Here is a 23,571-nt window from a genome sequence, read left to right on the forward strand (position 1 = left end):
TGATGTGTGTGTGCTGATAGACCGCCTTAGGAGCTAGGGGATGATTTTGAACAGACACAGTTCAGTCCTGTGAGGTGCTGAGTGTTCCTGGTTACAGCAAGGTCCAATATTTTAAAGGCATTCAGCCATTGCACTTCATTGTGTTAGAATTGTCTAGCTTATGCTAATCTATATTGCAAAGTCTGTTTTTCAAAAATGACTGTAAGCACTTAAGATTTTTTCTATCTTTTAATAATACTATTTAAAATAAGAATATTTAAGCACTTAATTCTCTGTGCTTTCCAGAAGAGACTCAGGAGCAAATGCAAAGCCAGGCTTGAGAAAAGAAGGAACAAATGACTTTTCCTGGGAGCTCAGAGGGATGGTGCAGGGTAGGTGTGACCCAGCTTTGTAGGAACCTGAGTCACAGTGCTGATGGCAACCCTGACGGGAAGGTCTCACCCTGTAGTATCACAGGGGAGAAACGGGAGAGGGGCAGTTTTCTACCAAACCTTTTAGTTGCTTTCTATCCCATTCGAATTGTTTTTATTTTAAGGCAGATTAACTGTGTTAATTTTTAGTCTAATATGACTTTTAAGGTTGAAAGACCTCTTTCTGGTTCTGAGTAGAATTACAGAAGGGCGACAGCAGTTCAGAGCTTAGACAGGACTCAGCATCTTGTCATGCCTGTGAACCGAAAGTAGCAGCATGAAGACATTTTTGGTTATGTCCATTTTCCATTTACTCTTTTTGCAGGCTAGAAGGTGCAGTGATGTCTAAAAACTAAACACAAGGCAAAGGATAGGTCTGTATTTTCTGTCATAATTTTTGTATTATGCTACTAAGCCACAACTGCAATCCAGGTGGTTAAGTAGTATGAATAAATGACTGTTAATAAGATTGATATGAGTTCAAATTTTATGTGTTTATTTATTTATTTTCAGACACTGCACTGAATTTTGGGCAAGAGTTCAGGCCTCTGCTAAATGTACTCACATGTACTTTTGTTCAGGCTTTCTGGTCTTTCCATTACAATGGCCCAGAGTCCACCCATGCTGTGGGATCTTGTCATTGATTCAGGACACAGTTTTCAGTAGGGCACCAGGAATCTCTGTTCATGCTGATTTCCTGTGTTCTACTGATCCTTGAAGCGATGGAGGAACCCACAGGAGCTGTGGGTTCCTCCAGAATCCCTACCATTCAGAAAAGATGGTAATAAGAGAAAAGACAAGAACTCTTGTTCTTCCAGCCCTGCAAAGTGCTCTGTAAGCACATAATCACACAAAAGAACAGCAGGATTCTCTACAATGTACATTTAAACATCATATGACTATCGCTGCTTTGGAGATACTATGGATATATTATACCTGCAATATTTCTTTTCAGTACTCCCTGTGGGTATTTTGTACCACTTTTCAGCTGATCACGTCAAGAAATGATTGTTTACACTGGTTCCCATGCCAGCTTATGGAGGGAGGTCTGGTGTAGCTGAGTGTATAGCACAGCTTGTCTGCATTTCTTCTAACGGCGTGTGCCATGCAGTCATTCAGGCTGCAGCACACCCCGACAGCCCCGTCAGCACCCCAGGTGCCTGGTAGTCTCACCAGCTCTCAACCCCACCCAGAGATACCACTGCCGTTTTCATTACTGTGGTTACGCCACTGCAGTCTCACCACCGTTTTTTTTGGAGCATCTCCATCCTAAAGGTCAACCTGGTAGTTTCGCCAGAGGGAATGTTCCTTGCTTGTTGTTGTGAGCAGATGTATTCTATAAAAAAGTCCAACAAATTAACAAGTGACGTATTTGTGTCTTCTGACACACAAAAAGGTAATCAGGACCCTACTATACAGTAGTCCTTGCTTTCCACTCTCATACACGCTGGGAGAAAGCCGTGATTTTTTGCAGTGCCTGGTAAGTGCTGCCGGTTTCCAGCAATGACCGAGATCACTGTACCGTGCTGGCCGTTCCAGCAGCTTTATGAGCTATGGAGACTGAAACCCTTGGCTCTAGGTTTCAAAGCCTTGGTTTACATACAGTACAGAAGAAGCTTTGCAGTGACATAACCGTTAGTAGGTTTGCAGCAACAAGCAGAGCCAGGGAACGCTGCCGAGGTACGGTCTGCTCCAGCACTCTGTCGTTAGAGGTAGATGGTGCTGTTGACCAAGAAATTGTGCCGCAGAGACTGCGGGGCTCCAGCTTCCTGAGACAGACGCCCGCAGACAATTGCAATAATTATGGCTCTCAGAACTCCTTTGAGATCAGCAAGTATTATTCTGGGTGGAGACACTGGCAGAATTTAAAGTAGCATTATTATGTTTTTACAACTAGTAATATGCAAGTTGTGGTTTTGGAGGAGCATAATCAACTTCATGTGCACCTTCAGGTATCTACAAACCACTCAAACCTTTGGTGGGTACAATCCTGACCAGAAGATCTGGGAACAGTCTGTCCCTCTCTTCCAACATGTTGGTGTGGAAATGCCAGGTTCCCAGACATATTTGGGAGACACAGAGATAAAACAAAGTACAAATTGTTACAGGGATGTAATGCTGTTTCTGCGGGGCATAGTGTCTCCCCCCTTGGCATTAATCCTACGCTGTTTTACAAAAACACTGAAGAGGTGCTCACCACGCTCCAGGTTTCATTGCACGTGTTAAGGGTGCAATAACAAGCAGTCCTTGGCCAGTAGGATTGCTATTGAGTATGAGTTTATGAATAGTGGGGAAAAGGAGGTGGCATTTTAAATGTGAAGTCTGACATCCTTAGTGGCAAGTTACACTCAGCAGAATAAAAACTATTGTGCACAAAGAGCTCAAAGGAAACCGAGGGCTGTATTTGATAATCTGCATGGGCAATGAATACTTTTCCTGGTACATGATTCACAAAGTAGTGCAAGAGTCCGGAGACTGTCATAACCATCACGAAGGTCATTCATGCTAACAGGAATGCACACTGGGGCAAAGCAGTTTGTGATTTCAGGCAACACCTTGCTCTGCCTGTTTTAGACTCACATTGACAGAATTGGACCAAGTACTAGACTAAGAGCAGATTAAAGGGACACGGTCAAGGATATGCAGGCAGCTGAGGTGGGAGCTGAACCTAGAAAGGTCCTTACCTTTTCATAAAATAATCTACATTCTTTATACATGAGCTCTGTAAGTGCTATTTTTACATTTATGATATTGCTGAGCCCAAATGTTGGAGAATGATGCAATCTAATAAATGTGGTGGGCTCTTTTATTTGTCGTTAGATTCTGAACACTTTATGATCCGCTTGGGTCGCATTTTGAAGCTTTTCTCTGCAGCTATCAGGGGTAGCAATGCCATTTTATGAAAACAGGACTGATCTATTCACACATTCACAAGATTCCTGAAACTAAAGCTTTAAGAGCCAGCTGTCACAAAAGTGCTTGGCACAGCCAATGCTGCTGAGGAACGAAGGAGTTCACAGCAGATTTGTGTGAGCTGAATCAATATCAAGGGCATGCAGCTAAGGACTGTGATTTTATTCCTCTTTTTTTTTGGTTGAGTAAGTTCTCTGCAAGATAAATCTGAAACCTCAGAGGTTTTTTCCTTTATCTAGCCCTCCTTTAGCATGTCTCAGGTTTTTCAGAACCAGGTTGAAAGTATAACTGAGAAAAAGTCTTCATTTGTGATACAAATGTCTCTAAAACAAAAATACTTTTACAATTCTTCACCTTTCCTCAGGTGCCTATAATGTTTTTTAAGGTGCAGGGGAGAGGAAGCAGGGAAATTTAACTTGAAATTTGTTTCAAGGTTCTGTGAATTTTCAGTCACTAACCAATAGGTGCAATTTTAGGGTTGAAAACTCAGCAAGGAAATCTGTAGCTTTTAACTAAATGCTTTTCTTGAGCACAGTGCTGTTGTTCCCTAGATAATAGAATTTAACCTGTTTGGGGTTTTTGTCTTTTTTGTAGTGTTTGTGTATGATATCTCACTAGATATGATCTCAGCAGAGTATCTACTGAAAAATATTATTATCAGGCAAGAGAGTTATGGTCTCAGTAGCCAATTTATGATGGATAAGTAAAATGAAAAGCAAAGAACAATGGAAAATCTCACTTATTCTTACATTGTCAGTGAAAAAGCTATAAGCCAGCTTCATGTGATATGGAGCAAATATTTATTCCCAAGTAAAGCTATTTTGATTAACTGTAGTTGATACAGTTGATCAACTGTAGTTGATCAGTATTTCTGGTTTAGTTTTATGGTTTGCTTTTCACTTTTTCTTCCACGTATCTTCTGTTAAGCTGTCTTATTGTTAGTCAGTGTATTTTGTGATGACCACTTCACAACACCTTTCTCATTAGCCTGAGCAGTCCTCTGGTTGTGCCACTATCTAAGCCAGATGGAGCTCAGCTGCTGTGAGATGCTGTAGTGCATGCAACCTTCCCTCCACCCCTGCCAGAACCAGGAGAGTAAAGGTGACTTTGCAGTAGACCAGAGCTCTCAACACTGTTTGGAACACCTTAAAACCTATAAGTAAACAGGTTTAGCTATACATTAAACTTTGGGATCCTTTTTTTCCTAATTTTGTATCTAAGTCAAGAATAGTTCTTACCTAGCAGGAAAACTGATTTCTTATGAAACCCTAGTACCCATTATTCAACTTCTATGTATGTACTCCAGGCCTAACTGACATCTTTTTCTTGTGCCCGTTTTTCCCTACATTTCAGTGCATTTTCAAACTCTAATTAGATATGAAATGTTAGTCTTTAAGATTGTTTTTGGGTTGATAATAATAACAACAATCCTAAGATAACCCTTTGATTTGTTCTGTTTTTTATGTAAAGTCAGTAAACCCACTGATATGTTACTGGTAAATAGCTCATTCTGTTGAAGTCTTGAGGATATTTAAGAACTATTAGTATTGAATTGCTTCTTGATAGAGGATGAGAACAAAGCTTTTGCTATGTCTAGAGATCTTAACTGAGATTTATATGGTCTGTTGGTCTCACTAACCTTTGGGAAGAAATTGTTTTTGTTTTCCTATTGTTTCAAATCTTAAGAAATATGATCATGGTCTAGGAGCACCCTGCACAAACCCAGGACAGGAAACTTTGTAGAATCATCATACAATCATAGAATGCTTTGGTTTGGAAGAGACCTTAAAAGATCATCTAGCCCAACTGTCCTGCCATCAGCAGGGATACCTTCCACTAGATTAGGTTGTTCAAAGCCTCATCCAGCCTGGCCTTGAACACTTCCAGGGGTGTGGTATCCACAGCTAATGTTATCCCTGTTCAACAAGATGAGCTGCCTCTACTGGGGCCAGCTCTGATACAGTGCAGCCACCATAGCCTTAGATCAGACTGCTGTGATGAGACTGGTGAGATGAATCTGGGAGAAGTGGTGGGGTTTCTCCTCTTCTCCTCAAAGCTTGACTTGAGCTCAGGTCATTACCCAAGCTATGCCACAGCTATACCTGCACAGGACCATGCACCACCCTGATCCCAATGTGACCCTAGCTTCAAGACTTCACCTTGGACCTGCCTGGTAGAGGAATGAAGGCAGCGGGTTGATTGACATGGATGACGTGCAGCTGTAGCTCGTTCCTGCTAAGTAGTTAAGTAGCCCTGAAGTCTGTGGGGGAGGGGTTTGGATGAAGGAGGAGCAGTGTGGTCTGAGCTCTGGAGGAAGGTGAAACAGCATGGACAGTAGAATCTGACTGATGGTAAAAGCCTTGTTGCAACCTACTGGTTTGTGCTGCAACGCTGCCTTGTCCCTATGGACTTGCTCAGCAATCTGGGCTCTCAGCTGACCTTGGCCACTGTGTTCCCTGACTTGTGTGACCACTGGAGAGTGTTTTGCTGCTTTTAAAATTATTTGCATTGCTGAAAAACCTGTGTTAATCCTTTAAACTGCATCAGGAATAATGTTTCAATGTTAGTCTGAGTTAGAGCTTAAAACCTGCCCCTTTTTCTTCACTGTGCTCACTGGGAAGTGTGTGATCATCTTAGACATGGGTTAAAGACAACTGGATGCTAATACATGCCCCGTTGTTAACATTGTTAACACTGTCAGACAATTCAGCTCAGATCTTGTATAATATTTCCAGTTAAGAGTACTTCATGTTGAAAACTGCCATGAGTCTTGATGATGCCTGGAAAAATAGTAATGATCCTGAGTGTGCTTTTCAGCAGAGTTAATTCTTCAAAAGAGAAAAATTTTGGATTTGATGGGGCTGCTTTGATCCTGAGATAAACGGTGAAAACAAAGCAAGTTCTAATTTTGAGGTTTAGCCTGAAGAAGCAAAAAACCAGAATTCAGTGATCACTTGTCAATAAACTTTTTGGAGAAGATTCAGGAGGACATCACTGATTTCTAAGAATAAGTAGGTTCTATTTTTTTTTGAAGTCTGAATGTAGAAAGTGGATTTTAAAAGGCTAATACCTTTCATTGACAGCCTGTTTCAGAAAAAAAAAAATCCCCACCCCAAAACAAACAGAGAAAACAAAACCCAACCAACCCCCCCAGTCACTTCATTAGAAAGACTACAGAGGGGTGGTTTTAAATTATAGTTCTACCAGAGCCTAACAAAGGCTGTTCATCATGTAAGTACCCCAGGCTGCAAAGCTCCCATTTCATGAAGCAATATACAATTAATACAACCTTAAGGATATATGCTATAAATCCTGATGAACCTTTAACAGCACGGTGAGCGTTACACAGACACGCTACACAGAATGGGTAGCTCTGGGCACATAGAACAAAGTGGGCTGAAAACGGGACACACTGGAGGGAAAAAACTTCCTAGAAAATTAAAATGGGAAATATTCCTTCCTCTTCCCCCTTGTTCCCCTTTAATCCCCATGCCTGCATACAACCTTTCATGTTTTAATTGATTTATATGCGGGTGAACATCACCTGGATGACTTACTTTTAAAAGGATTTTAATGCTTGGAAAGTACTTAAACAGAGAACAGCTAGATTCATAGCTGGCATAACTCTGCACAACTCTGCTGAAGTCAGTGGATTTATAATGACTTGAATACTTAGGAATGAGGTTTAAAATATGCAGCCACAGAACTGTAATGCTTCCTACTCAGTGAAAGTTTTCCTTTGGGTAAATCTCACACTAGAAGATAAAACACCTCATCTCTTTCACCAAGAAAAAAGGGTGAATGGTTAATATTGGACCTGTCAGAGGTGCTCCATCTCTCCACTGTATGGACAGCGTGGCTTGGGAAGATCTTCCTGAGCACCAGCATTTGACACAATTCTGTGCAGGGAACAGTGGTTTCTATAGATATCTTTCTGCTTTACCTTCTCTAATGTTATGCCAGAGATTTATTTTATGTCTGCAGTGCAGCTCCATAGCTGCTTCCTTGTCTAAAGAGACAATTTGTTCCCGTCTGCTGCTGAAAGAGAGGATCTGGTCTCGGGGAGATGGAAACAGGCAGCTGAATTGTAGCAGAAGCCCGTGCGCCACAGTCTGCTGTGGATACTCTGCAGACAAACCTCCAAAAACTGTTTTGCTGTAATATTTTTAATAGGTTAATGCTTATATGGGGTATCAAACCTCTCAAACAGGACAGTCAATCACTTTCCAGGTGGTGACAGGGCTGGTTGTGAAGGTCTTTGTAGTGGTGTCTCCAACAGCATCCAATCAGACACCCCAAACCCGTCTTGTGGTCCTGTGTGACCACTACAGCAAACACAGGATCCATTGCTATTTATTCCCTTAAACTAGGAACAAACCAGCCCTGACCTGCTTTAGCTACATAAAAACGGGCTGGTCTGTGTGACCATTCACTCCTGACTCTTCGGGAAGGGTTTTTAGTGACTAATTACATGTCTCTTATCTATGTACAGTTCAGTCGATTCTGCAGCAGCAGCTGCCTGGGGTTGATGCTGGTACTGCAGTGTCTACCCTTATGATACTAATCAAGACATTCAAACATTGATTGGTCTATGCAGAACAGGACCTGCCTGGGGCAATCTCCAGGACAGTCCAAAATCGCCTTCTGGAGAGGTTCTCTGACACTCAGTCAAATGCATCCCTGTGAAGCTGGCTAAGAGTTTAGTCAATCACCCCATCTCTGTGCCACCCACTGACTCAGATTTGTCTCATCTGAGGCTGTTTCATCTATGCAGATCTGGGCTGTGGAAGTCCTCACCCACCCAGGGAATTAATGACCAATTGTGCTGAGAGAGCACAAAGACACAACCCTGATGCCCAGGTACAGCACGACTGTAACTCTCATTTTCTCCTTATGATTTAAATCCCATAGATTCAATTATTTGGTGAAGATGGGGAGATGTCCCTCAGTTATCCTGTGGCACATCACACACCCCCTCTTAGGGAGCCCAAGAAGAGGACTGACAGCTTCAGCCAGAAAAAAAGGATACTTCTACCATTACCTTGAGATCCCAGCCACAAGGTGAGACGACTAAACTGGGAACCTGGCCCAAACCGTGCAGCTAGAGGAAGTATCACATCTACAACACCAAGTTTTCCCTAAAAGTAAGTCTTGAGGAAGTCTACTTGCTGCCTTACAAGGGACTCCAACCTCACCGCTGGCTCTCAGCAGTGAAGCAAACTCAGAAGAAGAGTTAGATCTAGAGCAATTAAGGTATTCAGGGTCATTTCAGGGTCAAGCCAATGCACTTTCATGAGACTGTTTTATGTGAAGAGGTATCACAGAGGCCTTTGTACCAAAGGAAAAAAAAACCCCAACCCTGAACCCTTTTAAGAAGCTTAAAATATAATTTGTGTGCAAAATACAAGCAGCATATGTTAGAAGCAAAACTCAATTATGCAACACCAGTAGCCCCCGTGCTTGTGCTGCTTATCAACCCTTCCAAGATAGTTGGCTAACAATGTCATTTGGGAATTTCAAGTAATACTTAGAATTCCTTTGAACATAGCATTCCATTAGCTGCAAATTAATTGGATCTGTAGGTCAGTGTGAAGTGGATTACCACTGCTGAGGAAAGCGGTGAGCATACTGCTCATTTCTAGTACATCAGTAAACCTCTCCTGGAAACAATGTCATTGGAATATTTAATATGATGCATCCTATAAGTCTTAGTATTTCAATAGTATTCTGCATCTCCAGTATTGATGAATGGATGCTTGGAACAACTACAAATTGCTTTTCATTGTCCCAGCCATCTATTGCAGGTATTTTTATTCTACGTTAGAGTGAGTAGACTGGCTTCCAGCATTTGCTTGATGGCAATTCAGAAGCCATGTGCGTGTATTTTAATGAAGGGGTTGAGCTCAGCATCACAAAGACAAATTTAAAGAAAGAGGAGAACGAAGGTATGCTCTGAAAGGACTAGCAGGGTACAGCTAAAGCTCCTGATTTTTTTAGTTTAATTTTAAACAAGAAATGCTCAAAATCGACTCAGCTTCTGGGCTTTCCTAACATTTTTTGTAGATCTCCATCTACATATTTACTGTTTTTCCCTTTCTTTTTGTTTAGGGCTTCTTTTTGTTTTCTAGAAATTTCCATGAATTTATATAAACAAGTCTCTAATCTTTCTTGTTACCACTCTTAGCCTCATCTCTTTCTGTTTTCTTTTTTTCAGTTAGATCCTTGCCATCAGATTCCTTCCTCCTTTCCTTTTATTTAATTTATTCTTTGTTGAAATAATATATTGCTGGTTTACCACAGTAGGAACTGAAGAACTCCAAATAAATCCCAGCTGTTCAGCATGACTCCATATAGTGTAGTAGTAGTATTTTAGACTGCCAATTTGCATCCAAATACTCTGTGTATGACTTTTAATCACGGATTTGGCCATCCTACTAATTAGTTTTCCTAGATGTGAGATCAGGAATGTGGCCTTAAGCAGCTAATTACAGATATCTGGGACTGAAAACTCACCTTTTGTTTCTTATTTCTCTGTCCTGGTTGATGCACTCATTTTAGGGGAAGGAATGCATGCAGCCTGCAAGCAGCATCAGTAACAACCTTTGCACTGAAAGGCTCAAGGCCAGGGCAAAGATAAGTGCGCTTTTAAGAGTGCGAACCAATTAGGGGACGGAAGGTCATGAAGGACACATCTTTGTGAAGAACTAATGCCCAGTTAACAAGGCATCCTGCTTCCTCATGTTTTCCTAAACCAGCAGCTGTTCCATCGCTACTGAGTCAGTGGCATAGATCAGTTCAGCTTAGTCTTTCAGCTCGGAGGTTTACGAGTAGGTTTGCAGTATTTCTCAGACTTCCACAACGCCCAGCAAGAGATGGGGATTCTTGCCATTTCTATGAATTCACCACTTCCCTGTTGACAGAGTGTGTATAATTATAATTTCCTGACATGCAAAAATTAAGAACAAATGCAGCCTAGTGCCTACACTCTGTGATAATTGACGCTGGTTTTATAGATTGTATTTTCTTTACTGAGGACCTTCTTGCTGAGCAAATTTGACAAATGAAAACACTTGCTGAGATTTTATTTCTATGGCAATTTTTTATGTTTTCTTCCACTAACAATATCATATTTTTGTTTGTGAAGGGAAGAGCTATTGTTCATTCTAGTTATTTGCCTCTTAGAGCTGAAGTAAAAATAACTGGTATTGAGGACACGTTAAAATGGAAGCAGGTGGAAAAGAGCAGCTCCTAAAAAAAAGATTAGAGACAATTTTACAGACTTGCTTGTGGAAAACTACTGCAAGTGATGGTTTAACTTGCTGGGTTATTTGGCTCTTTTTACATCTTGCTGGACATCTTAAAAAGATAAACCACACTTTTAAGAATTTCATTTATTTGCATTACTTTGGTAAGTGCAAAGTCCAGGTTTTCTGTTGTGTTGGAAATCCATAGCAGAAGGCATCTCTTTTTCCTGGGCATATTAGGCAGATGAAAGGATGGGATATATTGGAAAAACAGGTGACAACGTGTGTTTTCCATGTTCCCTCTCTAGAAGATCAGTCAGCCTCTAAGCATCTTTTTATACCAGTCGCTGGGAAACAGATGATTCACATATGGCCCTTGGGAGATGGCTGAGCAGTACCAACAGGAGCTGGATTTGGGGTACTTCTGTAAGGTGAAATAGCTGTGGCTTGTCGCTGAAGTTTTGAATCTGAGACATCATTGTTCTGGCCTTGCTGTTCGCTGGTATCTGCTTGGGATGGGGTGCAACCAGAAATGTCTCATATATTCCTTTTGGAAAAATTAGACTCATCAAACATAGCAGTACATAGAATTGCCCACAATAAAGCGAGTAAAATGCAGTCACTGCATTTGCAAGATGACCAACACTACTTGCATTAATCATTTAGCTAGGTGTGGCCCAGAAATATTAGTCATAAAGTAACTTTCATTCATGTAGATGACATTTAGACATCAAATAAAACTGAGGGTGCGTCTATGACATAGTCTGGTGGTATGTATTATCGTAAAGATCTAAATCAATTTGCTTTTTAATTAGCTAGCCCAGAGCTCACCACAGGCTGCAAAAGTTCCTGAAACCTTGGGCAGCCCACATTCCAGCTGCCTGCAGCCATGTGCCAGCACCAAGGTCTCTTTCTTGGGTTTTGCAGCCCAGGGCTGGAGACCCCAGCACTCTTGCACCCTTGTGCTCCAGCAGCAAGCACTCCCGTGCCATCTGCTGTCTGCTCTGCCCTTGCGGGAGTCTCTGGGAGGTAGTTTGCAAAACTCATGTCTTTTCAGGGCTGTGCGAAGCCACAGATTGGTTTCAGGCTTTAGAAAGAGCAAGCAGACAAACAGAAACAAAGGTGTTTGACTTGCACACAGCTCTGTGCCACGCATGGAAGTGAACTGGAAATGATCTCTTTTCTCTAAGAGTCTTGCAGGAAAGGAGCCTGAAAATGCTCATCGCAGGATAGGAAGATAGTATTGATAGGTAGATAAATGAGGTAGACAAGTTTATACAAAAAAGAAATAATTGGAGAACTGTGATAACCGCACCACCCTAAAGGGAACTACTTGGCCAATATTTAATTTTTCGTCAGAAGCTGAAGAACTGTGTTTCTGATGGGTTTCAATGAGAAGGAGATACACCCCTTCACCACCACGCTTACATCATGATATCTGCATGAAAAATATCATCCAAACATGTCACTATGATGTGCACCCAGGAGGGGGAACATAATTCCTTAGGTTATTAAAACAGCTGTCCTGAGCCCAGGAGACAAATCATGTAACTGCTCCTCCGTGCCAGATCCCGCCTTGGCAGGCTAGCTCACTCCGGGGCAGAGAGGGTATTAGATAGGAGTAGCAAGAAGTTTGTAACCCCTAAGACCTGAAGGTCCTGTTGTCATGCAACTGGTTTTGGTATCATAGCAATATGAGAAGCAAAAATACATTTTGGAGGCAGTGACTAATTCTCTTGTACCTGCTGTTAATGTTGGGGTCTTTTTTAAAGCCAAAGCTGTCTGCTGGAAAAACTGATCTTACTGGATCTTCTTTCTTTCTTTTCTTTTTTTTTTTTTTGGGGGGGGGGGTGGGGGAGGGGGGTGGGTTGTTTTTTTGTTTTTTGTTTAGGGTTTGTTTTGGGGGTAATTGGTTTTGGGTATTTTTTGTTGTTTTTAAAGTAATAGAACTGGTCAAACCTGGAAATATAAATCACTCCATAAATTTAAAAATTAATCTCAAACGTGGCTTTTTATTAGAAAACTTTAGTTTATTCTAACAGCGTTTACAGAAAATACAAAGATAAGTTTTAAAATAATAAAAATATTCTATAATTTTACTAGTATAAACCAAAATTTATTAGAAATCTTAATTTTAATACAATGAGGAAACGATGTTGGTAACAACCGCGGATACTCAGACTCTGTAACATGATTTAAGCTATGATGCAATGGGACATCTTTAATTGTCACTCCATAACATTCTGTCAAGAAAATTGTGATTGATGTCCTTTTAGTATTTCTTGTTTTTTTCTTAAAAATAAAATAGATTTATTGAGATTCACTAGGGGCCAAGTTCTTCCATTAGGTATGTCTGGAGCTATTCAGAGACTTCAGATGTAGCCATAGCTAGTTTACATCCCTTTTTATTTAACCTTATTAAGCACCCTTAAAGCCATGGGACCTGACCTGGTATTACTGAATTAAGATTATCTCTTGAATGCATTTTGTGAACCATGCATTAATCAATTTACAGAAAAAGCAGCATTTTGTTAAAGGTGACTGAAAGACAAAGTATTTCCATATTTTGGCATTTCATGCTTTACTGTTTGAAATTCCATCAATACACTGTTGTCAGTGTTTGTACCTTTTCCGTGTTTTAAAATAATTTAAGAAGAAAGTCTAATTAAAGAAAAAAGCTGTTGGTGATAAGGCAGAGAAAGGCAGGACAAGGACGGTTATTTTGCACTGTTAATAGAAGCACAATGCATGAATCATAGTAGGGTATTTTTCTCTCCCTGAACAGTTTTGTGAAATGTTTATATTCTCAGAAGTTTTTCATTCGTATTTTTGAATGTGTAGTCACATAATCAGATTTTTTTTTTTCTCCAGCAACCAGATATTCTAAAATGACTCTTGAATACTTAAAGAACAAATTGGCAGGTTGGAATCTTTACATTAATTCTGATTGACATTTTTTAAGAAATCAGAGGGTAGATGGTGTATCTTTCCACAGAGCTGCTGGCAATATGGTTTTGCACCTGAAATTCCCTAAAGGGACATGTTTTGCTGCTGTTGCTCTACAGAAATAAAGCCAAGGCTGTTTTGTTTGGCTGTGTGTAAAGATGACAGAAAATGGCTAGATTGTTTTTACTTTATTCAGCTACGAAAAATGATGCTTTCTGGCGTTTTATATGTTGCTTTATTTACCTCTGAGATAACCTTCGCTGACGATTTCAGTTATTCCTTACTTCCCCAGAGGTATTTCAGGCATTGGCGTAGCTGTTTCCCTGCAGATCCCATTTTGGGGAATGCTGCCCATGGCGTAATATCATCATAGGCAATGGCTTTGCAGCTGTAGCAGAGAATAATCTAAGACTGGATTCGTTCTTCTTTTTTTCCTATTGCTTATAATGAAATAGATTGCTACTTAAGCGAAATTAAACTTTCAAAGTTCATCCCCCCCCACCCCCGTTAACTTTTCTTTGAATTTGAAAGTACTTCATGAGAAGCAAAACAAAGACAATCTCATTAGGATCTGTGAAACTGGCACATATGGGGAGATTTAACACCTTTTGAAGTATTGCTTATGATAGTGATATGTATTAACCAATTGTCTCTTAATGTGGTGTGAACAATGAGTCTGGAGTCATAGCAGGGAAGGATGTTAAAAGCTGTAGTGATATTTGTTGATAAATTTGCAAGAGCTGCAATTGGCTGTAATTCTACCCTCACCCATATGCTTCCCTGCAAATTAATGTGCTGAGTGACTCTCCCGCCCACCTCCCTGTCAAAAAAAAAAAAAAAAAAAAATAATCCTGGTTTGAAAAACACAGTTATATTTGAATTTACCATTGTATGTTACCCAGTTGCCATGATGTATAAACTTAGATAGTACAAATTTTCCTATAACCAAAGTTACAGAGGTAGAGCTCATGTCAGAAAATCATCTTCCACAGATTATCAAGGTTATTTTCAAACTTTGGAAAAAAAAAAATATCTGCAGCTCAGTGACTAATGCTTCTATTAGCCAAATATACAAAGCAAAGTATGTCTTAAGTTGTGTGCTTTGCTGAAAATTCAAAAAGTGATGTCTCTCTTGAGGCCTGTATAATTCATATAGCACTTCAACCTGTGATTAATTACAAAGGGAACAGAAGCTTTGCTCCTTCCCACTTGTGCTTTCATCAAAACCGAAAATCCTAAAGTAAATCTCTGCTAGGCAGTAAGAGACCCAAGTGACTTGCTAGGCTGATTAAAAATCAGCCATCCTGCCGAGTCTTGAAACAACACCGGGTAAAAGGGGGATCTCTGGAATGGAAACATCTACCAGAGATCAATGCTGTAGAAAGTAACTTTTTTCTGAGGGGAGAAATGACACTGAAAAAGCAAAAGAAGTGCTTCTGCACAAGTGCAAATCTGATCAATGGGAGACCAGGTAGGACTTTCTGATGTGGGAGTAGTTTGGGTTGGTTTTTTTTTTATTGAAGGTTATGAACTCCTGTTGTATTCTGGGGTTGGAGAGGGGGACGGCAATAACAACATTGAAGCACCATCTTTATTGAATCCACTACAGAGTGAAGCACGCTAGCGAGCTTTGCCATGCAAGAAAGCCTCTTGACTGATGCTCTATTTTGATGTGTAAAATTTTCTTGCTGAAGGTGAATCATCTGTGAGCAGGGAGTTGCTCTCACTAGCAGCCTAGAAGTAAATTTTCCATGGAAAAATGCAACAACATTATTTAAAATAGATTTCTTCATCAAGTAGTATTCAGCTATATTTATGTTCATTTGTGGTCCAGATGCTGTCACAAAGTTTCAAGGTTATTAGAATAAAGTGATGTGTAAGGATGGGGTAGGGAAGGGAAGAACAAGGTTTCATTCTGGATTTTTGTTTGTTTGTTTTAAGCCATTTCTGTTCTTCGTCAACCTATGTCAGCCTTGTATGGTGAAACACTTACCTATAGATCAGGAAAGGTGGAAAAGTGGTTCCTGCCTTGGTTTTGCTGCAGCTGTAGCTCAAGAACGTAAGTGAAAGGAAGCAGGAGCTCAAAACCCATCTTCTTGTGAATGGAGAGTGGGCAGATCCCAATGTGTTGAGGGAAAAGGAGAATATGGGAGTAGTCTGCCTGTCAGGTGGTGTACCACTTAGGAGAGCTGTGAGAGGGGTATCTCTGGGACCCCCAGCTTTAATTATGTCTCACCAAACATGGCCTTTCTTTGCAAAGGATTACGGTCACCGAGAGCACAGAAAAATATTTGTTTTCCATTACTTCCCCATCCCCAGTTTCCTCCTCTTTCAGATTTTAATATCTTCATTACTCTCAGCAAGAGGTGGGATTGAAGAACTATAAAGTTTGGGGCTTTGGGTTTCGTTACCATCATTAGATCGTGGTGGTGCTGCCCCAGCTGTCCCTTTGTCCCATGGTCCTGCACATGCCTGAGTGCAGCTGGGCACTTAACCAAAATTGTACTGTTTGCTCCCATCAGCAATATTCAGGGAGCTTAAAAAGGAGATCAGAGAAATCACAGAAGCAAAATAAATAATAAAAATAAGTAAGTAAATGGTTCTGCATTTTAGTTTTTAGAACTGCATGAGGAGAGCAGCAGCTGGGGCTGAGCAGGGGAGGAGGGGAGTCGTAATCAACATGCTCATTTTTCAGTAAGCCCCAGATGCAGATCAAGAAATGCAAAGTTTGTGCTGACTAGGAGACAAGGGCCTCAGTTCTCATCCAGTAGAAAGTAAATTAAAAATAATTATGAAGAATAGCAATTTCTCTGGAAGCGTTCAATGCCTTGCATATTTTTTCCATAGTTGTATTCTTTGCATAGATTAAATGGAATGTCCTGGGAGCTAGTCTGGGAATATTTCATGCACCTATGATCCTCCAGCAGCCATACCCCACCCACAGGGCATGTTCCCTCCAGCTGACAAGCATAAACTGCTCTGGAACTAGCGTTTTCCAGGTGGTGTGACTTTGGAGCTGTTGAGGAGAGGATAAGCAAACTCCTAAGGGTGGAATTCCTAGGCAAGGAAACTCTGAAACAGCAAAGACTACTTTTGTTAATTTGGTGTTCCCATGGACTGAGAAAATTCTGTTTTGAGGGGATGGACATGAGCAACATTTGTGCATCTAAGCGAATATTGAACAGAGGTGAACAAGTTTCTCAGACTTGTTCTAGTATTATCCATGCCCCAAGCATCCCCAATGCTTCATCATGGGTTTATTTCAGTGTAAGGGCAAGCACGAAGCCAGTAAAGAAATCTTCATCTTTGGTCTCCAGTACTTTGACCAACCTCATTTTAAATCAAGATGTCTTTCCTGCATGATAGATTCTGTCTCACCTAATGAGTTAGGTAATGTTGATAGGCCTATAAAGACCATGGATTTAAGGAGAGATTGCAGGTTCTTGGCCAGTTAACTGGTTCTTATTTTATATTTCTGCCGCAGCATACATTACAACATAGGCTGCTCTTCAGTATATCATGGGAATGCAGAGAAAATACAAATAACTTGGCTCATATATTTAAAAGCATATAGAAAGCACTGGCTCGTTCTGTGTGTGTTCCCAGTTCCTCTTTTAAATTATTCTCAGCATAAAGCATGTATTTACATTCAGAACAGAACTATTCACAAGAGGCATGCAGCTGTGGAATGTGTTACATATTGTAATTATAAAGATATATTTGTTCCTTTTTCCCTGCGAATAGATTCTTGTATTGATTTGTTCTTACTTCTGCACACCTACACTGGTGCAACGGGGAGAAGGTTGATTTTATGTGAAACGACTTTAATTGCCTTATCTCTGGGGAAGAAATACAGTCATTGAAAACCTCAGTTACAATTTTGTAACAATTTTTCTAAACAGACTTAAACTAATGATTCAAAACACTTTTCTTCTTAATTAAGACTGTGGTTATAGATGGTTACTGGGATGCTTGGAAGGTCTGGGGAAAAAAGAAAACCTAGAAAGTTCAAGGAAAAAAATGTGAAGTCGAGCACAGGTTTTTTTAGATCGAACGAAGGCTATAGCTTCTGTAAATTGTTTTGAGAAAAAGAATTATCCAGCAGATTCAAAGCCATCTAATAAGTGAAAACGAGGACAAAACCTGGAGTTTTACTTTTAATCCTACAAAAAAGAGCCAACAAAGAGTCAAAAGCCCAAAAAAGATTCTACTCAAATCCCAGACCCCATAAAGAGATCTTTGTGGAACAATGTGACCCTCAGGCTTGGATCTTGTTTTCCTGGACATAAATGGAGACAAAATCCAATACAGTCAGCACATGAGGCCAGTAAGGCAACCACAAGGTGTGTCAGTTGAGGATTAGTTACATGAGCAAGGAGCATTTGTAGGCTTTGAACACTGTTTTTTAAATCTAGCACCTCCCTTTGAGGTAATGTCCCTAAAATTGCTCATAAGCTGGTATGCTTTGGAGATTCTGTTTTCAAAAGCATTAATGAATGTTAAGAACTATTATGCACTCTGTTGGCTATTTTTATTGAGTTGCCTTTTTTTTATTTATTTCTGAATTATTGAGGATCTCCAAAATTACTGCAGCAATACGGATACTGTTACTACAAAGTTCTTAGTTGTTAATATAACCATTATATTTCAGTTTGTTTTAAGAATAGTTAGAATACACCTATTTTTAAAAAAGAGAGGGAAGGAAAAACAAACCCTGTGTTGGACCTGACATATTGACCTCTGAAGATGTGAATCCTCTACAGACATCCTGCAGTGATATTGAGTGGGGAGAGCTGTACAGAAATGCTGACAGAGAATGTTGCATCAGATAAATAGATCAATTTTCTTGGCAGAATAACAACATTTTTCCTTCTTTGATATGGGGCAAATGGAATTGCTGAGCTGTGTTCTCAGTTAAGATTAGATACATATTTTGAGCCCAAAGCTCCTCTCTATCAGAAGTTAATATTAACAAAAACACAAAAGCCTCTCTGCTTTAAGTATTACTACTACTACTACTACTACTGCTATTAATGTGTGTGTGTGTCTATCTGAAAGTATAGCATGAATGGCTTTTGCTTTTTATCCACAAAGAAATGTATTCGACTCTTTTACAGTAATGGACTGAAATTCTTTGATTCACAATGTTTGCTCTTCTGCGGTTTGGATGAATACAGCACATTCATTTCCTAAATGACTGTACAGAGGTTCTCTCTCTTACACTCCCAAAAGGATCATGTTTTAGTTCTCGCCCCTCTCAGCATCTACCCAAGCTGGATGTTCTTCCTTTGCTTATCTTGTGTTTTCCGGGATTTTGTTTTTTCCATTTTTTTTTGTGTGTGTGTGTGTGTGATTATTATAGGCACCTTTCAGCTCAGATGGTCTATTCTTTCATGAAAATGAGATTTTAATTAATCTCTTGCAAAAATTTCTGTCTTGTGTGGATGATGTCACGTTTCCATTATCTAACCCTTAATAACTGATTATAGCCTAATTGAATGTACTAGAGGAAAAACGGCAGGATGTTAGGATATAAAGTTCATTAAGGAAAATCAATTTGCAAGGCTTTAAATTGCATTAAGATCTACCCTTTAAATCATCTAATGTATTTCTTCCTGGTTTGGGGAGGTAAATAGGCACATTGTGGAGAAATATGTACAAGAAGAAGTGGTAGATTTTGTGGGTAAATTAAATTGCAAATGACTGAAGATCAGACAACAAATCCATTATCAATGACAAGCTGCCAAGGTACTCAAAGAAATACTTTGCCAAGTGCCTTGTATTTTCCATTTCTTTGTCATTTAAAAATAAATAAATCCTGCTTGTAGGTTGAACCAAGCTGTATCTCATTTTATTAAAAAAGCCAATAGAGAAGGGTTAATGAATACCATATTACTTGCTCTCCAGGATGGATTTGGCAGCCCCTTTACATGCCAGACTGGATGTTTTTATCTTTTTCAAGTCTATAAACAGTAGAAGCTGCTTATAGTCATATTCTTGGCATCATCATCAGCTGGATGCATTTCAATTAGTGTCTGTTGTGGTACTGAGTCAATATCGTACCTTTGTGAATTGTTTAATAAAAGCAGTCGGCGGGAGACAGCCTTACCTTGGTAGTTAACTCTTGATGGTTACTGAGGACATGGCGATATGCTGATGACCGTTCATGTCCCATGAAACCGCCGTGTTTCTGTTGGGTTCTCAGGGCTAGCTGCGTCTGCCTGGGGCTTCCTGGGTGCCCAAGGGAGACAACGCTGGAGCAGTTCTGGGGAGGGAAGGCAGGGGTGATAGCTGGGCTCTCAGGCCTGGGCCTGCCTACACCATCTTGTATGGATTGGTATGGCCTGGCTGGTACTGGGCCACCTCTTGCTCTCTGCATGACCTCTGAGTTTTGGTACCAGACAACAATGATTTTGTTCAAAAACTACAATAAAGTAATAGACACACACCCCACCCCCCTCCACCCCCACCCCCACCCCCACCCCCCCGATATTACAAGCTAAATTAAACAAGAGTCGGTTCTGAAACAGGAGCTTTTCTCTCTAGCATCCTGGTTTCTTCTTGGTTCTGTTTTGGACTGGCTTTTGGGAATGACGTGAGTTGGTTCATCTATACCCCTTCTCCTCTGGCCTTTGGCATTCAGACATTCCCAGCACAGCTGTGGGAGACCAAGGCCCTGCTTCTGACTGGGACTCCCTTCTGGAGCCAGGCCAGCACAACCGGGCAGCCAGACCTGTTGTGTGACTTCAGCTGTTTGCACGGCACATGGCAGCCTTCCACGACAGGGTATGTCCCCAAAAGAAACCCAGTACCGTGGACATATTCCATACCTGCAATTCTTTGTCCAAGGTCCAATTGTTTACCAGAGTTTGCTGTGGTCTTCCTGTGTATCGGTGGGGATGAGGAACCCAGACAGATCAGCATGAAAAAGCAGACCCGCAGCCTCCTATTTATAGTGATTTTCAGGTAAGATAATTAATTAGGACTTCAAAGGAAGAAGATGGCATGTTTAGCATAAGTTTTAAGTCACATTTTGTCACCTTCCCAGAAGTTGTTTAAAGAGTGGAGAATTGGTACAGTACGTCTTTCTCTTTGAGATGGTTTATATCGAGTTTTTAATTACATTGGAGATCTCTTAAATGTAATTTTGTATGATGGCATCTGGTACAAACTGGATGCCTCACTTTGATCTCCCATGGAATAGAGGTTGACATTAATCTTCAAATGAAGAGTAAGATCAGCAGAAAAACAGAGATGAAATTAACATATTGGAGCATAGCTTTTCTTGTAATCATCACCGTCTTAAATATGGAGGGGAGTATTCTCAAAATCAAGTTTGCATTTTGAACAGTGTTAGTGGGGCTGAGTTGTCCTCATTAGCTATTTTGTATTAAATTTGGTAAGAAAACCTATGCTGACAAGCACTGGAAATGCTTTTTTTTTCATACTGTTTTTAATCATTTTAGATCACCTACTAAATATCTTGTAAAATTTTAATGGGTGTCTCTTTCGTAGTAAGAAAAAGGTGAACAAACTGAATATAGAAAATAAATATGCGGTCTTCTCAGCCTTTTCCTCCTCATAATGGTAGCAGAATGAAAATGATGGTGTGTTTATGTTTTGCTTTACTTTCAATTTGCAACCATATTTTCGCATATTTGATATGCCTGGAAAAGCATGTTGCATCCTTCTGCAATGAATTTGCATTTCAGGTACAAAATTTTGGCCAGTTTTCTTGTAAATTTTGCAAGTAAGGCCCCCCCCCCTTGTGGTTTTTTGTTTTGGTTTGGGTTTTTTTTTTCAGAATTTCAGAACATTCCATGTCTTCCCTGGGTGTAAATAACACGCTTCAAAATATAAGATGCTCACTCTTATGTATTATCATCCCACAGATGAACTCACAGTGAACGTTTTCATTCTGAATATGTAATATTGTGGGGTTTTTTGAACAGATACATATTTGGAAATGCTAAAGTGGGAGAAGGTACCTTTTATAATTCCTTGTGTTTACTGTGAAAACATCTAAAAATTCCTACAAACATTCATTGAAGTCTTTCTTCATTGAAAATTTTTATCCCTAAAGAATATAATGTATATTTTCTGTGCCAAAAGCATCCGGTTAATTTTGTCCTTATGGTAATTCCAGGGGAGTCACTGAAGTCTTTCTTTCAGGAGACAGATGCTGCTGGCGGGTTTCTGTGTTTTCCTGGCACTGACTGCACCCCATTGCTGCTCCAGTGAGGAGGCATCCAGTGAGAAGAGAAAGACCAACATCCTTGCATTGATCTCTCTTCTATCAGATGGATGAAGATGGGCTTTAAATATGTTTTTAATTACAATTTTTTAATGTTCTTTAATTGAAAGCATAGATTTGCTACAGCCTACTTCATAAAAAATGCAATCTAATTTGGAGTAATGCTCTTTGTTCAACAGGCACTACTACATAGAAGAATACCGCTGTTGAAGGTTGGGGTTCAGAGACTTTGTCAAAGAAGCATGTTGAAAATCAGCAACTACCATTACTATACTCAGGCCTCATCAGTGCAACTTGGACCTAGCCTGAAGCCTGATGAAGATGTTGGTATGCTTTGAGTCAAGCCTTTAGTAAACGGGCACTTACGCATTCTCCATCCCTTATGTGCCTCCTGCCATCCCAGTGTGACAGTACCCAGTCTGTGCCATATACTGGGGACTTAGCTGTTACTAGGCTCTCTACACCCTCCTTGACTGTGTTTGCAGCAGCACAATAGAGCAAAGCAGAAGAGGGACTCGATGATACATGGTTTCAAAAAAACATCTATTTTTCACTCTTTGCTACAATGATACCCTCTTTTGGGTTCACAGAGAGGGTTTTTGGAGGTGGGGGAAGACAAATACTGTACTATTTTCATGTAAGCTCAAAACACTACCTAATGCACTGCCATTAGGAAATGACATATACTTGTGTCCCTGTGTCTTGAAAGGGCTCATCAGCCACGAAGGTACCTGGTATTACGAATGCACGTTGACACTGACGGTATCTTTCCTTCTTTATGCACAGCACAGCAGAATCCCTGTCATTCAAGACAACTAGAAAAATATGTAACCAGGCAGCCCCAGTTTCTCATTTCTGTAAGAGTTGGGGGCATCTCTGGAAAATAATCTTAGCAAAAAAAAATAATTATGGTTGACTTGCTATTTGCAATTGAGAAAATTTGTCATGCAGCAATTGTCTATTGCTTAGCATGACAAAAAGCTAGACAAATATAGAGCAAAGCTGTAACAGAAAAGCAAAGAAAGCGGTAAGAAATGAGTGGGAAACCAAGTCTTTGTTAGATTAGTGAGTGGCATGATAAGAAAATCCATTGTGTATTTTCTATCAGGCTGAAAATCTATTGCAATTTAGGGAATGAGAAGCTCATGTGCCATTGTGCTACTACTGCTGTGGTTATGCTGCTTGCGGATGGCAGAGGGAGGGAAGCAATTTAATAAATGAAATGTAACCACCTGATGCATAATTCAGTCTTGCAAGGGCAGTGTAGGAAAACAGTATCATATCTAGACAAATTAATCTATCTCAGGTTTATGACTATCTCAAGGCCTTCTCTTTCATTGTCAGTTCAGTCACAGGTATATATGTGATTATTATTTCACATGGAAAGTTATTTTCCAATAGCTGTTTTTGAAAGATGCTCCCTCACAGCAAAATCACTTCAGTGATATATGCTTTCATTTTGAAATACAATAGCAACTGTCAGTCAGAACCATAATTTGTTTTGCTTTGTTTTATTTTGCTCCTATTATTTGTGTATTATCATTTCAGAAAATAAATTTGTATGTAAGCAGTCAGTGCCAGCAGTCTGAAGTTTCATTTGTCATTGTAGGTGTTGGCACCACTGTGGTGCATTACACTCACCAATCCCAATCATAACCAGCTGGTTAATAACAGCTGCCTAAAATTCACTGTACGAAAATATTGCGACAACTTAATAAATACAGAGGGGAAAAGGAATATTACAGAACTTTGTGGGAGACTGTGGCAGGGAGAGGTTTGGTCCCCTGCCCACAGAGGTGCTGAC

At 40.1% G+C, this 23,571-nt stretch overlaps 1 long non-coding RNA gene across 1 annotated transcript in view; it reads left to right on the forward strand.

Moving 5' to 3' along the window:
* LOC130157018 (uncharacterized) overlaps positions 1-23,341 on the forward strand; it is a 99,920-nt gene extending 76,579 nt beyond the window's left edge. Inside the window, exons 7-10 of the long non-coding RNA XR_008824683.1 lie at positions 286-784; positions 8,235-8,467; positions 20,363-20,479; positions 21,686-23,341. This is a non-coding gene — a long non-coding RNA (uncharacterized LOC130157018). The remainder of the gene's footprint in view (positions 1-285; positions 785-8,234; positions 8,468-20,362; positions 20,480-21,685) is intronic.
* Positions 23,342-23,571: the final 230 nt, after the last annotated feature.

The sequence above is a fragment of the Falco biarmicus genome, chromosome 11 (genome assembly GCF_023638135.1).
Source record: "Falco biarmicus isolate bFalBia1 chromosome 11, bFalBia1.pri, whole genome shotgun sequence".
Taxonomy (NCBI): Eukaryota; Metazoa; Chordata; class Aves; order Falconiformes; family Falconidae; genus Falco; species Falco biarmicus.